Source organism: Lycium barbarum, chromosome 8 (assembly GCF_019175385.1).
Source record: "Lycium barbarum isolate Lr01 chromosome 8, ASM1917538v2, whole genome shotgun sequence".
Taxonomy (NCBI): Eukaryota; Viridiplantae; Streptophyta; class Magnoliopsida; order Solanales; family Solanaceae; genus Lycium; species Lycium barbarum.
The window spans coordinates 89680764-89698817 of record NC_083344.1 but is presented as its reverse complement, the minus strand read 5'-3'; the positions used below and the strand labels follow the sequence as shown (position 1 = coordinate 89698817).

At 36.4% G+C, this 18054-nt stretch overlaps 1 long non-coding RNA gene across 1 annotated transcript; it reads right to left on the bottom strand.

Moving 5' to 3' along the window:
- Window positions 1-2720: 2720 nt before the first annotated feature.
- LOC132605129 (uncharacterized) lies at window positions 2721-13667 on the bottom strand. The gene is made up of 3 exons (XR_009569050.1): window positions 12753-13667; window positions 3957-4093; window positions 2721-3115 (listed from the first exon to the last, which is right to left on the bottom strand). It is a non-coding gene; the product is annotated as an uncharacterized LOC132605129 (long non-coding RNA).
- Window positions 13668-18054: the final 4387 nt, after the last annotated feature.

Genomic DNA, 18054 nt, shown 5'->3' with positions numbered 1-18054 from the left:
TGATAATAGCATGTTTAGAGGGTATAGGATGCTAAAGTGGAGTGCAAAGTTGAATCATATTTCTATGCTGATGATACCATAATTTTTGCTGATGCTAAAAAAGAATCTTTACAAATGAATATGGGGTTTTTACATGATTATAAGAAGGGGTCAGGGCAGAAAATTAATATAGACAAGAGTGCATTTTATATGCATGCAAAAGTGGCTACTGAGTTGAGTCAAGATGTGCATCAGATAACTGGTTTTAATAGGGGTGAATTTCCTTTTACCTATTTGGGATGTCCTATCTTTCATGTAAGGAGACAAAAGTTGTTTTATAAGGATATGTTGAAGAAAGTCAGAGATAAATTACAAGCTTGGAAAGGAAAATTACTTTCATTTGGTGGAAAAGCAGTTTTGATCACTAGTGTATTGCAAAGTATTCCTATATACTTGTTATCTACAATGGTTCCACCTAAATGTGTCATCAAAGAGCTACACAAGTTATTTAACAGGTTGTTTTGGCAAACAAAGAAGGATGGCAGAAGTAAATGTTGGTCAGAATGGGAGAAGATGTGCTTTCCAAAGAAAGAAGGTAGAGTTGGCTTCAGATCTTTGTTTGACATCTGCAAAGCTTTATTTGCTAAACTTTGGTGGAGGTTTAGAAAAAGTAACACATTGTGGGCAAGTTTCATGTGGAATAAGTAGTGCATGAGATTTAGACCTACAGTGGTTCAATGGAAAGTTGGAACTTAGAAAATGATGTTACAAGCAAGGGATGACATGAAGCATAAAATTTGGTGGGAACCACAGAATTGTTCTTCTTCTATCTGGTTTGATAATTGGACTAAATTAGGGGCTTTGAGTGACTACTTACCATCTCAATATCAGTTAGATGAATCTGTTGATGAACTGATGATTGAAGGTCAATGGAATTACACTAAGCTACAGGTTTTATTACCAAATGACATTGTTGAGCACATCAGACAGGAGTTAGGTCATTATTGTGAGATCAGATGGTAAAGACAAATCTTGGTGGATGGAAAAAAGTTCTAGGAAATTTCTTGTTAAAAGTGCATGTAATCTTCTCAGACAAACAGCAACAATTTCTCCTCATTAGGAGGAACTCTGGATAAAAGGAGTATCCTATAAGGTGTCATTTTTCTTATGGAGAATCTGGTTTCAGAAATTGCCAATAGATGATGTGCTGAAGAGAATGAGGATATCAATAGTGTCAAGATGTTGTTGTTGTCATATTCAGGAAGAAACAATGGATCATTTATTCATATCAGGTCCTTTGGCTAGCAAGATATGGAAATACTTTGCAGCTGCAGCAGGTATCATAACTCCTTTGGTACAGATAAAGTAGACTATCTTGGTATGGTGGAATGCTCATTGTGTTACCAGATCGAAACCATTATACCAAGCAGCTCCAGCATTGATCATGTGAAAGATATGGAAGAGCAGAAATACACTGAGGCATGGTGGATCTATCTCATATAATAAGGTGATTCACGAGATAATAAGGAGTTTATACTTCTTAGCTCAGAAGAGATATCCAATGATACAAAATTTTCCAAAATCTAGCCATGTATGATTCAGTTTATGGAAAGTCATAAGGTGACATTGGTGTGTAAGCAAGTCTGTTGGAAGAAGCCAAGCACATGATATAAATGCAATACAGATGGAGCATCAAAAGGGAATCCAGGTCCTAGTTCAGTAGCTTTCTGTATTAGAAATCATGAAGGAGCTGATAGATGCAAAAGCTAAGAGATTGACAAACACCACAAACCTTATGGCAGAAGCAGTTGCTATAGAAGAAGGATTAGAATATTGTTTTGATCAGCAGCTCTTGCTAGTAATCTTGGAAACTGATTCATTGACAATGAAGAAAGTCTTGGATGGGATATGGGAAGTTCCTTGGAACATATCATTAGTAGTTCAAAGGATCCAACACATGAAGAAAGACCAAGCAGTTCAAGTGGAGCATGTTTTGAGAGAAGGGAACTGCTTGGCAAATTGTTTTGCTAACTTAGTTTTTTATTTTGCAGGTACAAAAGTTATTCAATATAGACATTTTCATGAAGTTCCAACTCAAGGTAGAAGATTCATTAATCTGGACAAAGCACAGGTTCCAAATCTCAGAATAAGATCAGTTACAAGATAATACATTATTCAAGGAAGGGATCAAACTGATCATAGACTCATCTTTAGTGTGTGGTATTAATATTAGGATTCATTCCACTAAAGGTGTTTTTATGATTGGTTTGGGGATGCAGTACAGATTAGTTTGGTTTTGGTACATTCATGCATGCAGTGTCTACTGCAAACAACACACAAGTTAATTCTGATCAAATACAAAAACTAGTTGCTTCTGATATTGGCATCATTAGCAGATTGATTCAACTTCATCCACAACAGTCTGAAGACTTCTTCAAGAGATTTGATCCATTCCACCTGTGAGACTTGTTGGTGTGAAAGATGGATGCAAATCAAGACATATGGAATTTTAGTTTCTAGATTTTTGCTACTTTTGTCAAGTTTTGGCAATTGACTAGTATTCAATTCCTCTTGTATAGTTCTTTAGTTTTTTCTGTTAGCTTATTTCCTTTTGCTGCAGTTTCTGCAGATTTTGTACAGAACTTGTTTTGATTTTGAATATATTACCACCTCTTAGGTGGCTTTAACCAAAAATAAAAAGAGTTAATAATACATAAAAAGTTCAACAATTCAAACGGTTATCAAAACACATAACAAGTTACCCGACTCTTTCCTCCTATTTTCATATAAAACCCTAAATCATACTAATTCATGGCCTCCACGGCCGATGGCCAGCCCTCCGGTGGGACTGGCCAGCATAATTCTATTGCAACAGTATAGGAAGGAACGAGTACACAAACAAATGGAAACTAAATACAATATGCAAATCTTTTGAAGCCTTCTTTTTTGAATGAAGTATCACAAACTGTGCCACCAATTGAAATCAAGAAGATATCTTTTCTCCATGGAGTGCCATATCTCAAATGGACTGAGGAAAAGGTGAAAAGGATGAATATCATTGAGAAGCTGCAGTATGCTGCAGTGGGTAAATTCTCATATGGATGGCTGGATATGGATCAACTTCGCAAAATTGTTCCTGCACAATGTGGAATAAAAGGAGAATGTAGGGTTGGATTCCTCAGAAGTAGACATGTGCTTTTAAGATTATCTTTATAGGAGGATTTTGTGAATCTAACATCAAAACCAATATATTATATCAGTGATAGGGATGGATATCCATACCAGATGAGACCACTCATATATGACACCAAGTTGAAAATTGATGAGGAGATTACTAAGGCAATAGCATGGATCTCATTTCCCAATCTATTGCCAACCTATTTTGTAAAGGAATATTTGTTCTCAATGGCATCTGCAGTAGGAATACCAATTCATCTTGATATGGCCACTATCAACAAAACAAGACCTAGTTGTTCTAAGGTCAAAGTTTTGGTAGAGCTACTATCAGATCTGCCCACTTCATTGAGGATGGATATAGAGGATGAAATATCAGGAGAAATAAGGATTGTCAATGTGAAAATTCAATATGCTTATCTACCCAAGTATTGGACAGAGTGTAAGCTACAGGGTCACATTGAAGAGCAGTGCATAATTATTAATCCTGAATTGGCTTAAGTGAAGGATGATCAAAGAAAGAAGACTGAAGCAAAAACTATTCCAGACTCACAGGATCAAAATAGAGATAAGATGGGAAGCAACAATGAAAGAATTCTTAATGGAAAACAATTTCAGGGGAAGGATACTAAAGAAGAGAAAGTAGAGGCTAAACAAAAACAAAGAAATTCTAAGGTGAAAGAGAATGGAAGATATAAGCAGCAGTATAGGAGATATCATAACTCTGCCAGAATTCTACCTAGTGGAAGGATGATAGGAAATTCAAGAAACTGGAATGTTGTAAAAGATATTAGAATGCTTACCAAGGGTGATACAACTGATTGCAGTAAACAAATTACTCTAGTTAGTACAGTGCAAACAAGCAATCAGTGTGCTGCTTTATCTGACACAAGGCTTCCAGAAGATAGCATAGCACCAAATGAAGATCATGAGCAACTTCCTGAAAAACAAACACAGGAAAATCAGAATGAGAAGGCAATGGATAAGGATGAATCTCAGAAAGATAGCAAGGCTGAAGAAAACAAAGAGGAGTGCAGTAGCAAGGTAGATAAACAATATGTTTCAAGCAATACAAGGAAAACATGTAGCCAGGCTGCAAATTTAGTAGCAAATGATGTTCAACAACATTTTCCTAAAAACACACACAGGAAAGAACTGATTTAAAATTAATTATAGTCAACACTTCAAGCAATGGCAAAAGGGATATTTCAGGTAATCAAATTGAGGTGGAGATAATTAATAAGTCATCAGAGAACAAGGGAGAACAGTCAGGTGATAATGAAGACACACAATTTCATAATGCTTTATTTGTGGAGGAAGAAAGTGGGGAAGAATTGAAGCAGGGGAAAACAGAAGAACCATCAATGGAGAATTTAAGGTCTGAACATGAAAATTCAAAGGCATGGGTGGAAAGTAATTTTGGCAAGGTTAATAAGGGCAAGGAGGAAGTACATTACTCTTTGCCAATGGAAATCAATCAGGATAGTCCACAAAGCTCAAGAAGTGGGGGGAAAGGGTGGAAGAGACTGAGGACACAGAAGAAGAAATGGAAACCAATCAGGGGTCTTCAGTGAAAATGGTGGAATCTTATGAATCTACAAAGGTCCATTATGGTGGAGGGCAATCAGAACATTATTTAATTTCTTATGGTAATAATTCAGGAAATCATGATATGGCTAATAGTGCACCAAAAGCTGAACAAGTTTTGGACAACATGGAAGAGCATATAGGATTGAAAGATAAACCACCTGATGATATGCAAGAAGTTAATAGAATTAGTGATGCAGAAATAAGGGTGAACAACAAAGATATAGTAAAGGTACTGGAAGTACAAGCAATAGAAACAGGGCAACAGTTGAGTACTCAGAACAAGCAGACTTCTCCAAATGAAAAGTTGCAAGACATTATGGCTCATAGAGTGACAGAAGTTGAAGTGCAAATGGCAATAAAGGAATCTCAGAAAATAGAAGAGGAGCAAGGGAATGAGATTAACTCAAAAATAATTCAGAAAGTCACTACTGAGGCTGGTTTATCCCCAAAAGCAATTGTAAAAAGTGGAAAACAGTCAAAATCTCAAGATAAATCTCAACCCAGGGGGGCATCAAAGAGAGTTAATACTTTTAAGCATAAATGATGATCAAGGCCCTAATATGGAATATAAGGTCTGTTAATACACAACAGGCTTTTCAGAGGTTGGTCATGCTACAAAGGAAATACAAATGTTTCATTATTGCTTTAATGGAGCCTTTTCAAAACTGTAGGCATCTTCAGAAATATAAAAGAAGATTGGGAATGGAATCTGCCATTCCTAATGTTAATGGGAAGATATGGGTTTTTCTGGATGATGTGGTGAAATGGGAAGTATTGATGGATATGGAACAACAAATCACTTTGAAGTTATTTCATCAGGACATTGGCAAAGAAATAATTGCTACTTTTGTGTATGCCAAATGTGATGAAGTGGAAAGATTAGAATTGTGGGATAACATGTATAATCTGGAAAGTACTATGGAACTCCCTTGGATGGTTGGTGGGGATTTTAATGTGATTATATCAGAGGATGAAAAATTGGGGGGGACTACCGGTTACATTAGCTGAGTGTGAAGATTTTGTATTCTGTGTGAATTCTTGTGGTTTGTTTGTCATAGGATTCAAAGGAAGTCCTTTTACATAGTGGAATGGAAGAGCTGTTGAGGATTGCATTTTCAAAAGACTTGATAGAGTACTGGTAAATCTTCCATTTCAAAATAATTTTCGTCAAATGGAAGTGGAACATCTTTCAAAGACAGGGTCTGATCATTCCCCATTGATCTTATCATGTGGAGAAGAGGCTATCAGTTTTGTAAAACCATTTAGATTTCTGAACTTCTGGGCTAAGCATGAATCTTTTAAGGAGACTGTTAGGAAATATTGGAGAACACCTTTTGCAGTTTCTCCTTTTTTGGCTTTCAAGCAAAAGTTGAAGAATCTTAAAGGGGTTTTATCCATATAGAGTAGAGAGAATTATGGAGATATTTTTCAACAATTAGAAATAAGGGAAGAAGTTGTGAAGGTAAAAGAAACCTTGTTCGAGGAAGATCCTAGCATTATTAATAGAATTGTTCTTCAAAAGGCTCAAGCTGAATTGAAATATTATCTGAGCTTAGAAGAACAATATTGGAAGCAAAAAGCAAGTTTTATTTGGTATACAGAAGGAGATAGAAACACCAATTTCTTTCACAACTATGTTACCGGTAAAAGGAAGAAATTACAAGTAAAATCAATTCAGAATGGGAATGGTATATGTTTGGATTCTATGGAGGAAATAAAGCTTGAAACTGTTAATTTTTACAAGTCACAATTTACTCAGGAAGGGGATACTAATGATTTTAAATTGCTCAGGGTTATTCCTTCTCGGATTAATCATGAGCAAAATATGCAGCTATGCTCCTACCCAACTAAGGAAGAAGTTAAGCAGGCAATTTTCGCTCTAAGTGGTGACAGTGCAAATGGTCCAGATGGTTTTTGTTATACCTCGAAAAATTTCCCGTTGATGCAAGTGAATAGACTAGTGAAGAGTACGAGCATACGATATTTCCATAAGTAAGAAATGACATTCGGTAAGAAATGACATTCGATGACTCTAGATAAGATTTCAAAGATGTTAGAGATGAGGGAAGAAAGTTGGCCAAGAGAAGGCAAGGCATACGATAGGTATCGGACGAGAATTATGAGTAACAAGTTGACGACGGCTTAATGATATTTTGGGGAAGAGTTATAACGTCCCTTAAATTGTTAATGAAGTGTTGAACAAGTGTTGAGAAGATCCCATAAGGATTGGAGATCAAACGAAGTAGCGAGAATAAGTTCAGTAGACTGATGGGTTATACGGCTCATTATACGGACCGTATAATGTTATACGGACCATATAATGGACCGCAGAATCATCATAGTAAAGATCACTCACTGGTGAGATTATACGGTCAGTTATATGGACCGTATAAAATTATACGGCCCGTATAATGAACCGTATAATGGTCATAGAGACGAGTGGATGTAAGGTCCATTTCACGGTCCCTTATACAGACCGTATAAATTTATACGGCCCGTATAATGAACCGTATGATGTCCCGACAGATCAAATTTTTGGGTTATTAAAAAGGGGACCGAGTTCATTATTTCATTTCCACATTTCACCCCTTCTCTCGAAAACATCTCTCTACATTTATTTCACACAAATTCAAGAGATATTAGTGATCATCTACATCAAGCTAAGTGAATCAAGTGTAGGAAACCCATTAAAGTTCATCCAAAGTAAGAAATACAAGAGATGGTGAAACTAGGGTTTTTCTCAAGTGAAGTGTTTGCACCCAAGGTTCATTCCTACACCATCTAAGGTAAGTTTTATGACATTTCCTTGTTGTTTAAGATATTTGAAAGTTGAAACACTTGGATTATATGAGGAAATAGGAAATGGGTCATGAATGTGGGAATAGTGTCACTTTTGAGTAAATGTTTGGGGTTGAGTTATGATTCTTGATACATTATGATTTTAATCATGTTATAAATGACATTGAGAATGTGGAATAGACTTTGTATATGAATGAACGAAATTGTGTGATGCGATCATGAATATGGATGAATTGGGGTGAGATGAGAAGTAAGGATAATGTAGGTGAATAAAGGCTATTGTTATGATGTTGTGAATGTATTATTGACGTTTGGGAGTTGATATACGCTATGGAGAAATGTGTCGTATAAGTAAAGGAGATACTGTCCGATTTTCTCTAGTTTTAGTCATGTATGCTAGCTATCGATTCCTAATGATAGTATGACTTTAATGAAGGTATAAACGTGAGCGCGGGAGGAGAACGCACAAGTGGCAAATAGTTGAACGGAAAGGTATGTAAGGCTAACCCTTCTTTCACAAGGCATGGTTCTTTGGCCAAACATCTAAATCTTCTACAAGTCTATGATGTCTTTCAAATGATTTGATCTTCCGAGCTATTGAACTCACGATTCTTGATATGCTACGATTGTACTAAGTTTCTCATATGACGAGCAAGCCTATAAAGATAGATGTAATGAATGACGATAACGATGACGATGACGATAGTGATGTTAATAGTATAGATGTTTATGAGCTAGTATGTATATGTAACTATATATGACCATTACGGGACCCTGAGCTTATAAGGCCGGGCAGGATATGCAAGTAATATGTATATGATTATGTAACGCGCGCACACCTCTGCAGATGGTACGGATAACCCTGAAGCCTTGGTAGGGTCAGGTATGTGTAACCTTGAGCCTTGGTTGGCCAAGTATGTATGAAACATCGATCCTTCATGATCGGGTATGCTATGCAAATGCTATGTATATGATATGACTGTGTATATGATATAGATATGAGTATGAATACGAATATGATACGAATATGAATAAGATTATGTATATGAAGACGGCGATGAACGCAACGTAAATGGGTACGGATACGGGTACGGATATGGATAAGGAGGTATATGCACAAACACGCATTAGACATGGAAAGTTCCCATGAAAGGCAAGGAAATGCTTATGACGATGATATTACGATCTCCCATCCTATGCTATTTCTTATGTTGTGTATTATGCTTCTATGTTGATATTGATCATGTTTTACATACTCAGTACATTCTTCGTACTGACGTCCTTTTGTTTGTGGACGCTGCGTCATGCCCGCAGGTGCACAGGGAGGCAGACTTGATCCATAGCTACATTTTCAGGGACTACATAGCGGAGCTCCATTTCATTCGGAGCTATAGCTTTTGGGTACTTATTCTTTTGTGTACATAATTATAGGCATAGCGGGGTCCTGTCCCGCCTATATGATATGTTATACTCTCCTTAGAGGCTCGTAGACATGTGTATATGGTTAGATATGTTTGGCCTTGTCGGCCTATATTTTGTACATCATTTTATTAGCCTTGTCGGCCTATGTACATTGATATGGCATAGATGCCAATGTTGATATAAAGGTGTTATCGTCCAATGGGACTAGCATGATGAATGAATAGAAATATATGTTTTATCACGTGGCTTACCTAGATGTAAGTGTAAAAGTACGCTAAGGGGTGCCCGGGTGGGCTAGCACCGGGTGCTCGTCGCGGCCCCTAATCGGGTCGTGACAGTTTTACAGATGTGTTTTATCAACAGTGTTAGGACATTATGGGAAATGATGTGCATGCAGTAGTATTGTCCTTTTTTTATGGTGCTGAACTTCCTAAATCTATCACTCATACTAATTTGGTGCTTATTCCTAAGAGGCATCCGATTCAGACCTTTTCGGATATAAGGCCAATAGTTTATCTAATTTCATTAAGAAGGTGATTTCAAGGGTAAATAATGGAAAAATGGAAAAGATTTTACCATCATTGATTTCATCAAATCAATCAGGATTTGTTAAAGGGAGGAGTATTTTTTAGAATATCTTGCTCATATAGGAGATAATTTCTGATATTAGAATTAGAGGAAAGCCTGCAAATGTAATAATTAAACTGGACATGGCCAAGGCTTATGATAGGGTGTCTTGGAAACATCTCTTGCACGTGTTGAGGGCAATGGGATTTGCAGAACATTTCATCAATCTGATTTGGAGTTTAATAGGTAATAATTGATGTTCTGTCTTGTTAAATGGACAGGCAACTGGCTTTTTCCAATCCACTAGGGGGGTGAAGCAGGGGGATCCTCTATCACCCACTTTATTTCTTTTATCAGCTGAGATTTTATCAAGGGCTTTGAATTCTCTCTTTGATAATGCTGGTTATATTGGATATAGGATGCCAAAGTGGTCTAATCCCCTTAATCACTTAGCATATGTTGATGACACAATAATATTTGCCTCTGCTCAACCATATTATTTACAAAGTATTATGAGAGTTTTGAGTAGGTATGAACCAACTTCAGGACAACTTATTAACAAGGAGAAGAGTGTTTCTTTTATATGTATTCTAAAGTGGGTAATGAATTATTCCAATCAGTGGCTGATATCACAAGATTTACTAAGGGTCAGTTTCCTTTTATCTACTTTAAGATGTCCAATTTTTCATTCTAAGAAAAGGAAGGAGTATTATTCTGATCTTATTAAGAGGATTAAAGGGAGATTGCACTCATGGAAGGGCAAGTTATTATCTTTTGGTGGTAAAGCAGTATTAATAAAGAGTGTATTGCAAACTATGCCATTACATCTCTTATCAGTATTGGCTCCTCCTAAGTGTGTGTTGAATGAGCTTCATAAGGTATTTGCTAGATACTTTTAGAGCAATAAAGAAGATGGGAGAAGTAAACACTGGGTTGCATGGAAAGATGTTTGCTTACCTATTCAGGAAGGAGGATTGGGGTTCAAATCTTTAGTTGATGTTTCAAAAGAACTGCTTACTAAGCTTTGGTGGAGATTTAGGACCACAAGTACTTTGTGGGAAAACTACATGTGGAATAAATATTGCAAGAAAATGATTCCTAATTTGGTGCAATGGAAAGGGGGAACTCAAGTGTGGAAGAGAATGTTAGAAGCCAGAGAAGATATGGAGCATGAAATATGGTGGGAAATTAAATGAGGATCTGTTAATGTTTGGTATAAGAACTGGACTAAACTAGGACCATTGCATTGGGTGGTGCCTAATGATTTTCCTATAAATGGGGGATTAGAAGATGTAGCAGATCTTATTGAGGATGGAAGGTGGAAGGAACAATTGATTCAAGATACTCTTCCTACAGATATAGCAGAGCACAGAAAGAGAGAGGTTTATATTGAGCAGCTTCAAGGCGTGTGGGATAGATCATGGTGGATGCCCACAAGCTTAGGGCAATTTACAGTGAATAGTGCATGGCAACTACTAAGGCATAAGTGGCAAACACGGGCTGACTTCCAACAGTTGTGGATCAAGAGAGTTCCATTTAAGATATCTTTTTTTCCTTTGGAGGTTGTGGAAGGGCATTATATCAACTGATGATAACTTAAGAAGGATGAGGATAGAAGTGGTGTCCAGATGCTACTGTTGCAATAATTCTCAACAACAAGAGACAATTCTGCACTTATTTCTAACAGGAGGATTTGCCGAAAGGATATGGAAATTATTCATGGAAGCAGCAGGCATTCACATGCACATGGTACAGATTCATCAGGTTATTAGATCACTATGGGGAATGAAATGTGGGGAGAAACTTAAGCCTATAATTCAAGCACTACCATCTATTGTTGTTTGGGAATTGTGGAAAAGGAGAAATACAATGAGGCAAGGAGGTAGAGTGAGTTTCAATAGGGTTGTTCATAACATAAATAACAACTTATTCTACCTTGCCAAGATGAGATATCCTTGGTTACATAATATTCCATTCATCTGGACTGGTCTAATTGATTTTTTAGAAAATTATAATCCCTTTTTAATTTCTAAGATTGTACACTGGAAATTCCCATATGAAAGGTGGTTCAAATGCAACACAGATGGGGCCTCAAGGGGTAATCCTGGGCCTAGTTCATATGGTTTTTGTATTAGAAATTGGAATGGAGATTTGGTTTATACACAATGTGCAGAGATAGGAGATACTACCAACGTAGTAGCTGAAGCTAGGGGAATATTGGAGGGATTGAAATATTGTGTGGAGCAGGAAATTCAACCACTAATTTTGGAGACTGATTCTTTATTGTTGATTGAAATATTGTGTGGAGCAGGAAATTCAACCACTAATTTTGGAGACTGATTCTTTATTGTTGAAGAATGTAGTTGATGGAGTATGGCAAGCACCATGGTGTATTATCACAGAGGCTAGGAGAATCAAGAAAATAATGGAGAGTTTTAATGTGATAATACAACATACTTACAGGGAAGGGAACATGCTTGCTGACTTTTTATCTAACATTGCTTTTGATTTTGCAGGTACATCAAAGTTTTACAACTTTTCTGAACTGCCTTGTGCAGGGAGGAAAATCCTCAACCTAGATTAGCAACAGGTACCCAACTTAAGAATAAAAAATTCAAGAAATGAAAGACCCAATGGAATTTGATGTGGTATTGTAATTCAGCTATTGATAACTGTCCAAGGTGTGGTATTAGCTTTTAAACTCATTCTGTTGAAGAGTTAACAATATTTGAAGATCAGAAACCATATCAGTTCTAGAGGGAAGTTTATATGAAGTTGAATTGAGAAATAATTTTGGGATCCTAAGAGCTTTTGAGACCCTCTCTGGTTAGTACACTGTAATTGTTATATTTTGTCTAGACTAGTTCATCTGAGACCCTGGAGGCATACTCCTGGTGGTTGTTAACCAAGTCCCTGGTGAGAGCTTGAGGGGCATATAATTGGGGTCAACCAAAGGCTGATAAGTGCTTTTTAGACAAAACAAGTAGTTTCAATAAGCTACAGAGAGGGAAAATACGTATTTCAACAGAGATATTATCTATGAAGACAGGATTTACCAAAAACAAAGCAAGCATATGTACAAAATGACAGAGCAAGTTTCATAACATATCAGATCCGAGCCAAATCGAGTTTCTATGTTCAACTACGGACTTGCTAGGTGAAATACTTGTCTAATTCATGATTGGCAAGAAGAGAAGACATCAATTTGGAAGATACTTTACCTTTGGATGGAGTACTGAACCTTGAAGAGCATCTTGAAATGACAAAATTGGAGCTTCACAAGCTGGAACCCTTTCTTATCTTCTTCGATATGGACGAATTTTATCTTGAGATTGCAAGACCGAGTGAAGACGAGCTTAGTTTAGAGAGTAGGTTTTTTTTTTTTTTTTTAGATTTCAGATGCGATTTTGTTGCTTTACTTTTTTGGTGTCTGAACTTATGGAGGCTTGTCTGAACTTATGGAGGCTTTGTCCCCTTTTAATTATGTAATAAATAAATATATCACATTAGGCAACACTTAGTTGTTCTTAAAAAAAAGTTCAACTATTCACAATTTTAAAGAAAACCCAAATAAATTAGTACATAAAAGGTGTCGATTACATAATACGTGAAAACGTACAACTAGTAAAAACAAAATACATAAAAATAAAAAAACAAAATACATAGAAATAATAAACTTAATAAAAAAAATACATAAAAGTAATAAACAACAACAAGATAGCACAAATAATCTTCCAAAATTTCAGTTTTTCTTTCAAAACATTTTTCTCGTGTTGAGTGTCTCTAAGGTTAGCCTTGAAAAAACTTTGTTTTTCTTTGGATTCTTTTAGCAAGACCTCCAAAAGGTCAATTTTTTTCTTGAGCTTCCATAAGCTTAAACTGCAAGTCAATCTTCACGGTATCTTTAGTGATACGTGAAGTCACAGTATCTCTATCAATAGGAGGCTTTTTAAACTTCGCCGCCACTGTTTTATCCACGGGAATGCTATCTTCCCATTGAAAATGTCTGCAACCATTCATATCCTATAAACATTACAAGAAAATCAATTTTTGAAAGTAAAATATGTAGATAATGTCTAAAAAATCTAAACCCTAAAAACTTGTAAAAACACTTACTTCGGGCACTTTACAGTGCCAAAAACTATGACCCGGATTATCTTGGATCCTTGATGTTCTTAGCTTACAATAATAACCGCATTCACAAACATCGGATTTTATAGCAAAGTTTGACGTTTCGGAGCTTTGAAACATGACTTTCGGGGGCTAAAGTATGTTGAAAGAGTGAAATGGAGGAGGTGAAGATTGACTTGAAAATGGTCAAGCATTATGTTTTATATTAACCCCTATTGCGCAGGAATTTCCTGCGCAAAAGGACTTAACAACTCTGTTAACTGTTAAGTCCTTTTGCGTAGGAAATTCTCATGCAAAAGGTAGTATTGTAACTTTTTTTAGTGGGTATTTATGTTCAAAATCCCACAAAGTGGGTCATTTAAATTGCAGACTCAAAGAAAGCCTTTCTTGAGAATGGTAACATGTACAGTCATAAAGAAAGCTTAGACTCTGTTTGGATGGTCGTTACTCATGGTTTCATAATGTACAATATCGTATTGTATTGTACTGTATTAATAAATACAATGTTTGGATAGACTATATCGTTTGTTGTGGTTTAGTGACATTTTTATTATTTGGTTTGACTTTATGGTACTGTATAATAACATTTAAGTTTACTAAAATACCATTAACCCTTAATTACAAACTAGTTTACATATATTAATAAAATCAAGGTAAAGGATAAAATAGAAACTTTAAAAAATAAGGAGGTGGGGGGGGGGGGGGGGTGATGAGGGGTAGTGGGTGGGGATAATGGGTGGTGGCGAGGGGTAGTGGGTGGGGGTAGGTGCGATGGGGGGTGGAGTTTATGGGGTGCGTGAGGGTGGGGTGCGTGGCGGAGAAGGTGGATGTGATGAAGGGGACTGGGTGTGTGTGGGGGGGGGGGGGGTGCAGTATAATGGGTAAATGAAATACGTAATCAAGAAAAAACCACCAAATTCGTGGTTATAAAAATGGGAAAATTTCAATAATGTACAATCCAACGTACAAAATTGCATCCACGTAGCCAATTTTGTAATTTACATTCGCATAGCCAATCTTTCACGGTATACAACAATATACACTTACTGTAGAAAATGTATCAACATTATATAAAAGTGTATAATAATGTATAAGAGGTATTCATATACACGTCTACACTGTTATAAAATACTCCCTCCGGATAAAAAAAAAATCCATTTAGCCATTGCACACCCTTTAAGAAGATACTCACTCCAAGAAAAAAAATATGTAAATTGACTAAACTACCCCTAATTAAATAGGCATTGGGATTTGATCACATAACACTTAATAGGGGCAAATTTGAAAAGGTAAGTGTTATACCCCGCGTTTTCAGAGCATGAGTATGACATGTACCTTACCATATTAATGGAGCGTCGGAGACGTCCCATGATGTTTTGAAAGGCACAAGTCATGGAAAGTACGTAACAACGAAGAAAAAGGGTGAATTACGATCTCGTAAGTCGTAATTGAGAAAGTATTTTGAAACACGAGAACATGGCCATTATTAGTATAATAAGTGATAAATATCATGTATGGAGAGTTTCGGAATATTTCGAGATCGAGCAAATTGAAGAAAATAAATTCGACGAAAATTTGAGAAATGCTGGAAGGATTTTTAGTCAACTTTGGAGGCGCATATCTCCTAGTATATATAGAGTTTTAAGGTGTTTCAAAATCCAAAAATGAAGTTCGTCGAGTCTTGTTTGTAATGCAACAAACCGTTTGCTGATAGGACATCAGAGTAGAGAATTATAGACGTTACAAACTGAACTGTTGACGCAGAAACAGGGGCGCTACAGTACTGTAGCTACAGTGCGCCGCCTCGGACCCCATAAAAAGGGTTAAAACCCCATTTTTTTCATCCAAAATGTTCCAAAAATTGAGGATTTTGAATGAAATTTCAAGCTACGAAGTACTAATCGAAGTCCGGGCAACGCATAGTCACGAATATAATTTCGTTTGGAGTTAGAGGAGCATGGGAACAAGAAAATGTTGAAGATTTTGCTACTTTCATAAAAACAAGGTATGAATCTTCAAATCTCTCTCTTTATCAAGTTTGATTAAGGAATAATTGCAAGAATAGAGTTATAGTTTGTTGTGTTGATGTTGTTGAATTATAGATCAAGGCTTGAAGAGAATTTTGGATAATATATGTATATTTTTATCTTGTAGAATGTTAAGGATGTTGATATTGATGTTGTTAGTATTAATTTCGGCTTCTTTATGGAAATAAAGTTATTAATTAGTCGTACCCCAAGTTGGTTGGTTGAGAAATTTGGACAACAGTGTGTGGGCTGTTGTATGGCTTATGTTGGTGTTGGAAATGATGTTACTACTATTGGTATTGTTGTCGATGTTGTTGGTTGTTGAATTGAAATTTCGGGCTAGGCACATAAACAGGGGAAATGCTGCCCGAATTTCAACAGAATCAAAAAGGACTTTCATTAAGTGTTTAAGACGAGCGTATGACTATGATCCTAATTATATTATGAATGGTTATATATGTAGATTATGAGGCTACGAATAATTCTTAAGAGAGTTGCAAGACGGGAAGTAAGTTGGAAGTCGAGAATTATCTTCCAGGTATGTTAAGGCTAGCCCCCTTCTTCCTAAAGGCATGATTCCGATATTATGGCTTCATAAATGTTTTCATATCTTCCTCGTTTTCAAAAGTTAAATGTTTACGACTCCAAGACATAATTCCTTTCCTAATAATTCATAACTGTTTTCCCAAAATGTCGTATTTTCCAAATCAGAGATTTATGATTCGGTGAGCTCTTATGATAACAGCGATGAGCATGTTTTACGATGATAATGATGATGTCAAAGATGAGGATATTTTCTATGATGACGATGATTTTATGGCTAAAAGTCTCAAGTTATGAAACCAATGGCTTTATGGGATGATTTTATTCATGGAGATTTCCATGTACATGAGCTTTACATTATTATGATGACTATGATAAGAACGATTTTATGTTCAAAGGTTCCAAGTCTATGATTTCAATGACGATATGAGAATACTGAGCTATCTTTTGACCTTTCTTAATTTTATTCATTGTTGTTGGTCTCACCTTATAATAATTGTTCCTTCAAGATGAGACAAAGCGACGATGTTTATTCCATAATACAATCGGAGGCTACCGACCTTACGTCACTCCGATATAGTTGTGGCTTTTGATTGGGCTCTTATGCATGCTTTTTATATATATATATATGTATGTTCTCACACCGCGCCGCGCTATAGTCGGCCGGGCAGGCACGTAGATGTGCACACCACTGCAGTGGGCATGTTATGATATTGTCCCGGACACGGGAGGCCTGGACGCAGGCTAATGATGATAACACCGAGCCTTGATGGCCGGGCATGATATTATATATGACACCGCGCCTTAATGGTCGGGCATGTTACTATGTATATGTATAAAAATATTTTTTTAAAGGCTAAGCATGCATGACATCCGCCTTATGAGGCATTCAGATATACAGGTTATCCCTCTTATTTCTTGCTACTTTTCATATCTATGTTATGTTGTTACTCATGCCTTACATACTCAGTACATTATTCGTACTGACGCCCCTTCTTGTGGGCGCTGCGTTTCATGCCGCGCAGGTGTATACAGATGAGTAGAGGATATTGCTAGAAGATGTTCCAGTTGGATTGGCGAGCTCCATTTCTTTCCGGAGTGTTGCCGAGTCAGAGTATCTATGCTACGGTATATTGATTTATGTTAGAGACTTTGCAGACAAAGTCACGTATATAGTATGTCATTCTTGTAAGCGGCTATTTAAGCCGATGTATCATTATGCATTACTTTACAGATTCACATGATTACAGATTTTATTTGATTCGAGAAAGACGAAAAGAATGCTTTTCGAGAAGCTTTCATTATGCATTTCATTTCATGACTTAAAAGTCCTGTGAGATTATGAGTATAACGAGAACCAGCGGGTTCGCTCGGCTCTAAGTAAGGGTCGGATGCCCATCATGCCCTATTAGGATTGGGGTGTGACAATAAGGTTAATTGTTTCTTGATTTAATAAGTGGAGACTTTTTTTACCCAAGAAAAAAAGGCTAAGTGGACACTTTTTTTGATCCGGAGGGAGTATTATACAAACTTATACAAGAGTTGTTATACATAAAAGGGGTTTATACATAATGTATAAGAGGTGTTTATACACATTTTTATATAAGGTGACAGTTTCCCTTTTTTCTACCCCTAAGCTTATACTAGTACTAGTAAATTTGTCTGCGCGACATAAATCAATTGACCAAAAAATCCACATGCTAATAATTAATTTAGAAATTTTCTCTCTTTTTATGGGAAAGAATCATTATAAATAACATATATTTGAATTAATTAGTCAAATTTATTTATTTAGAGAAGATACTTATTTTTAATATACGAA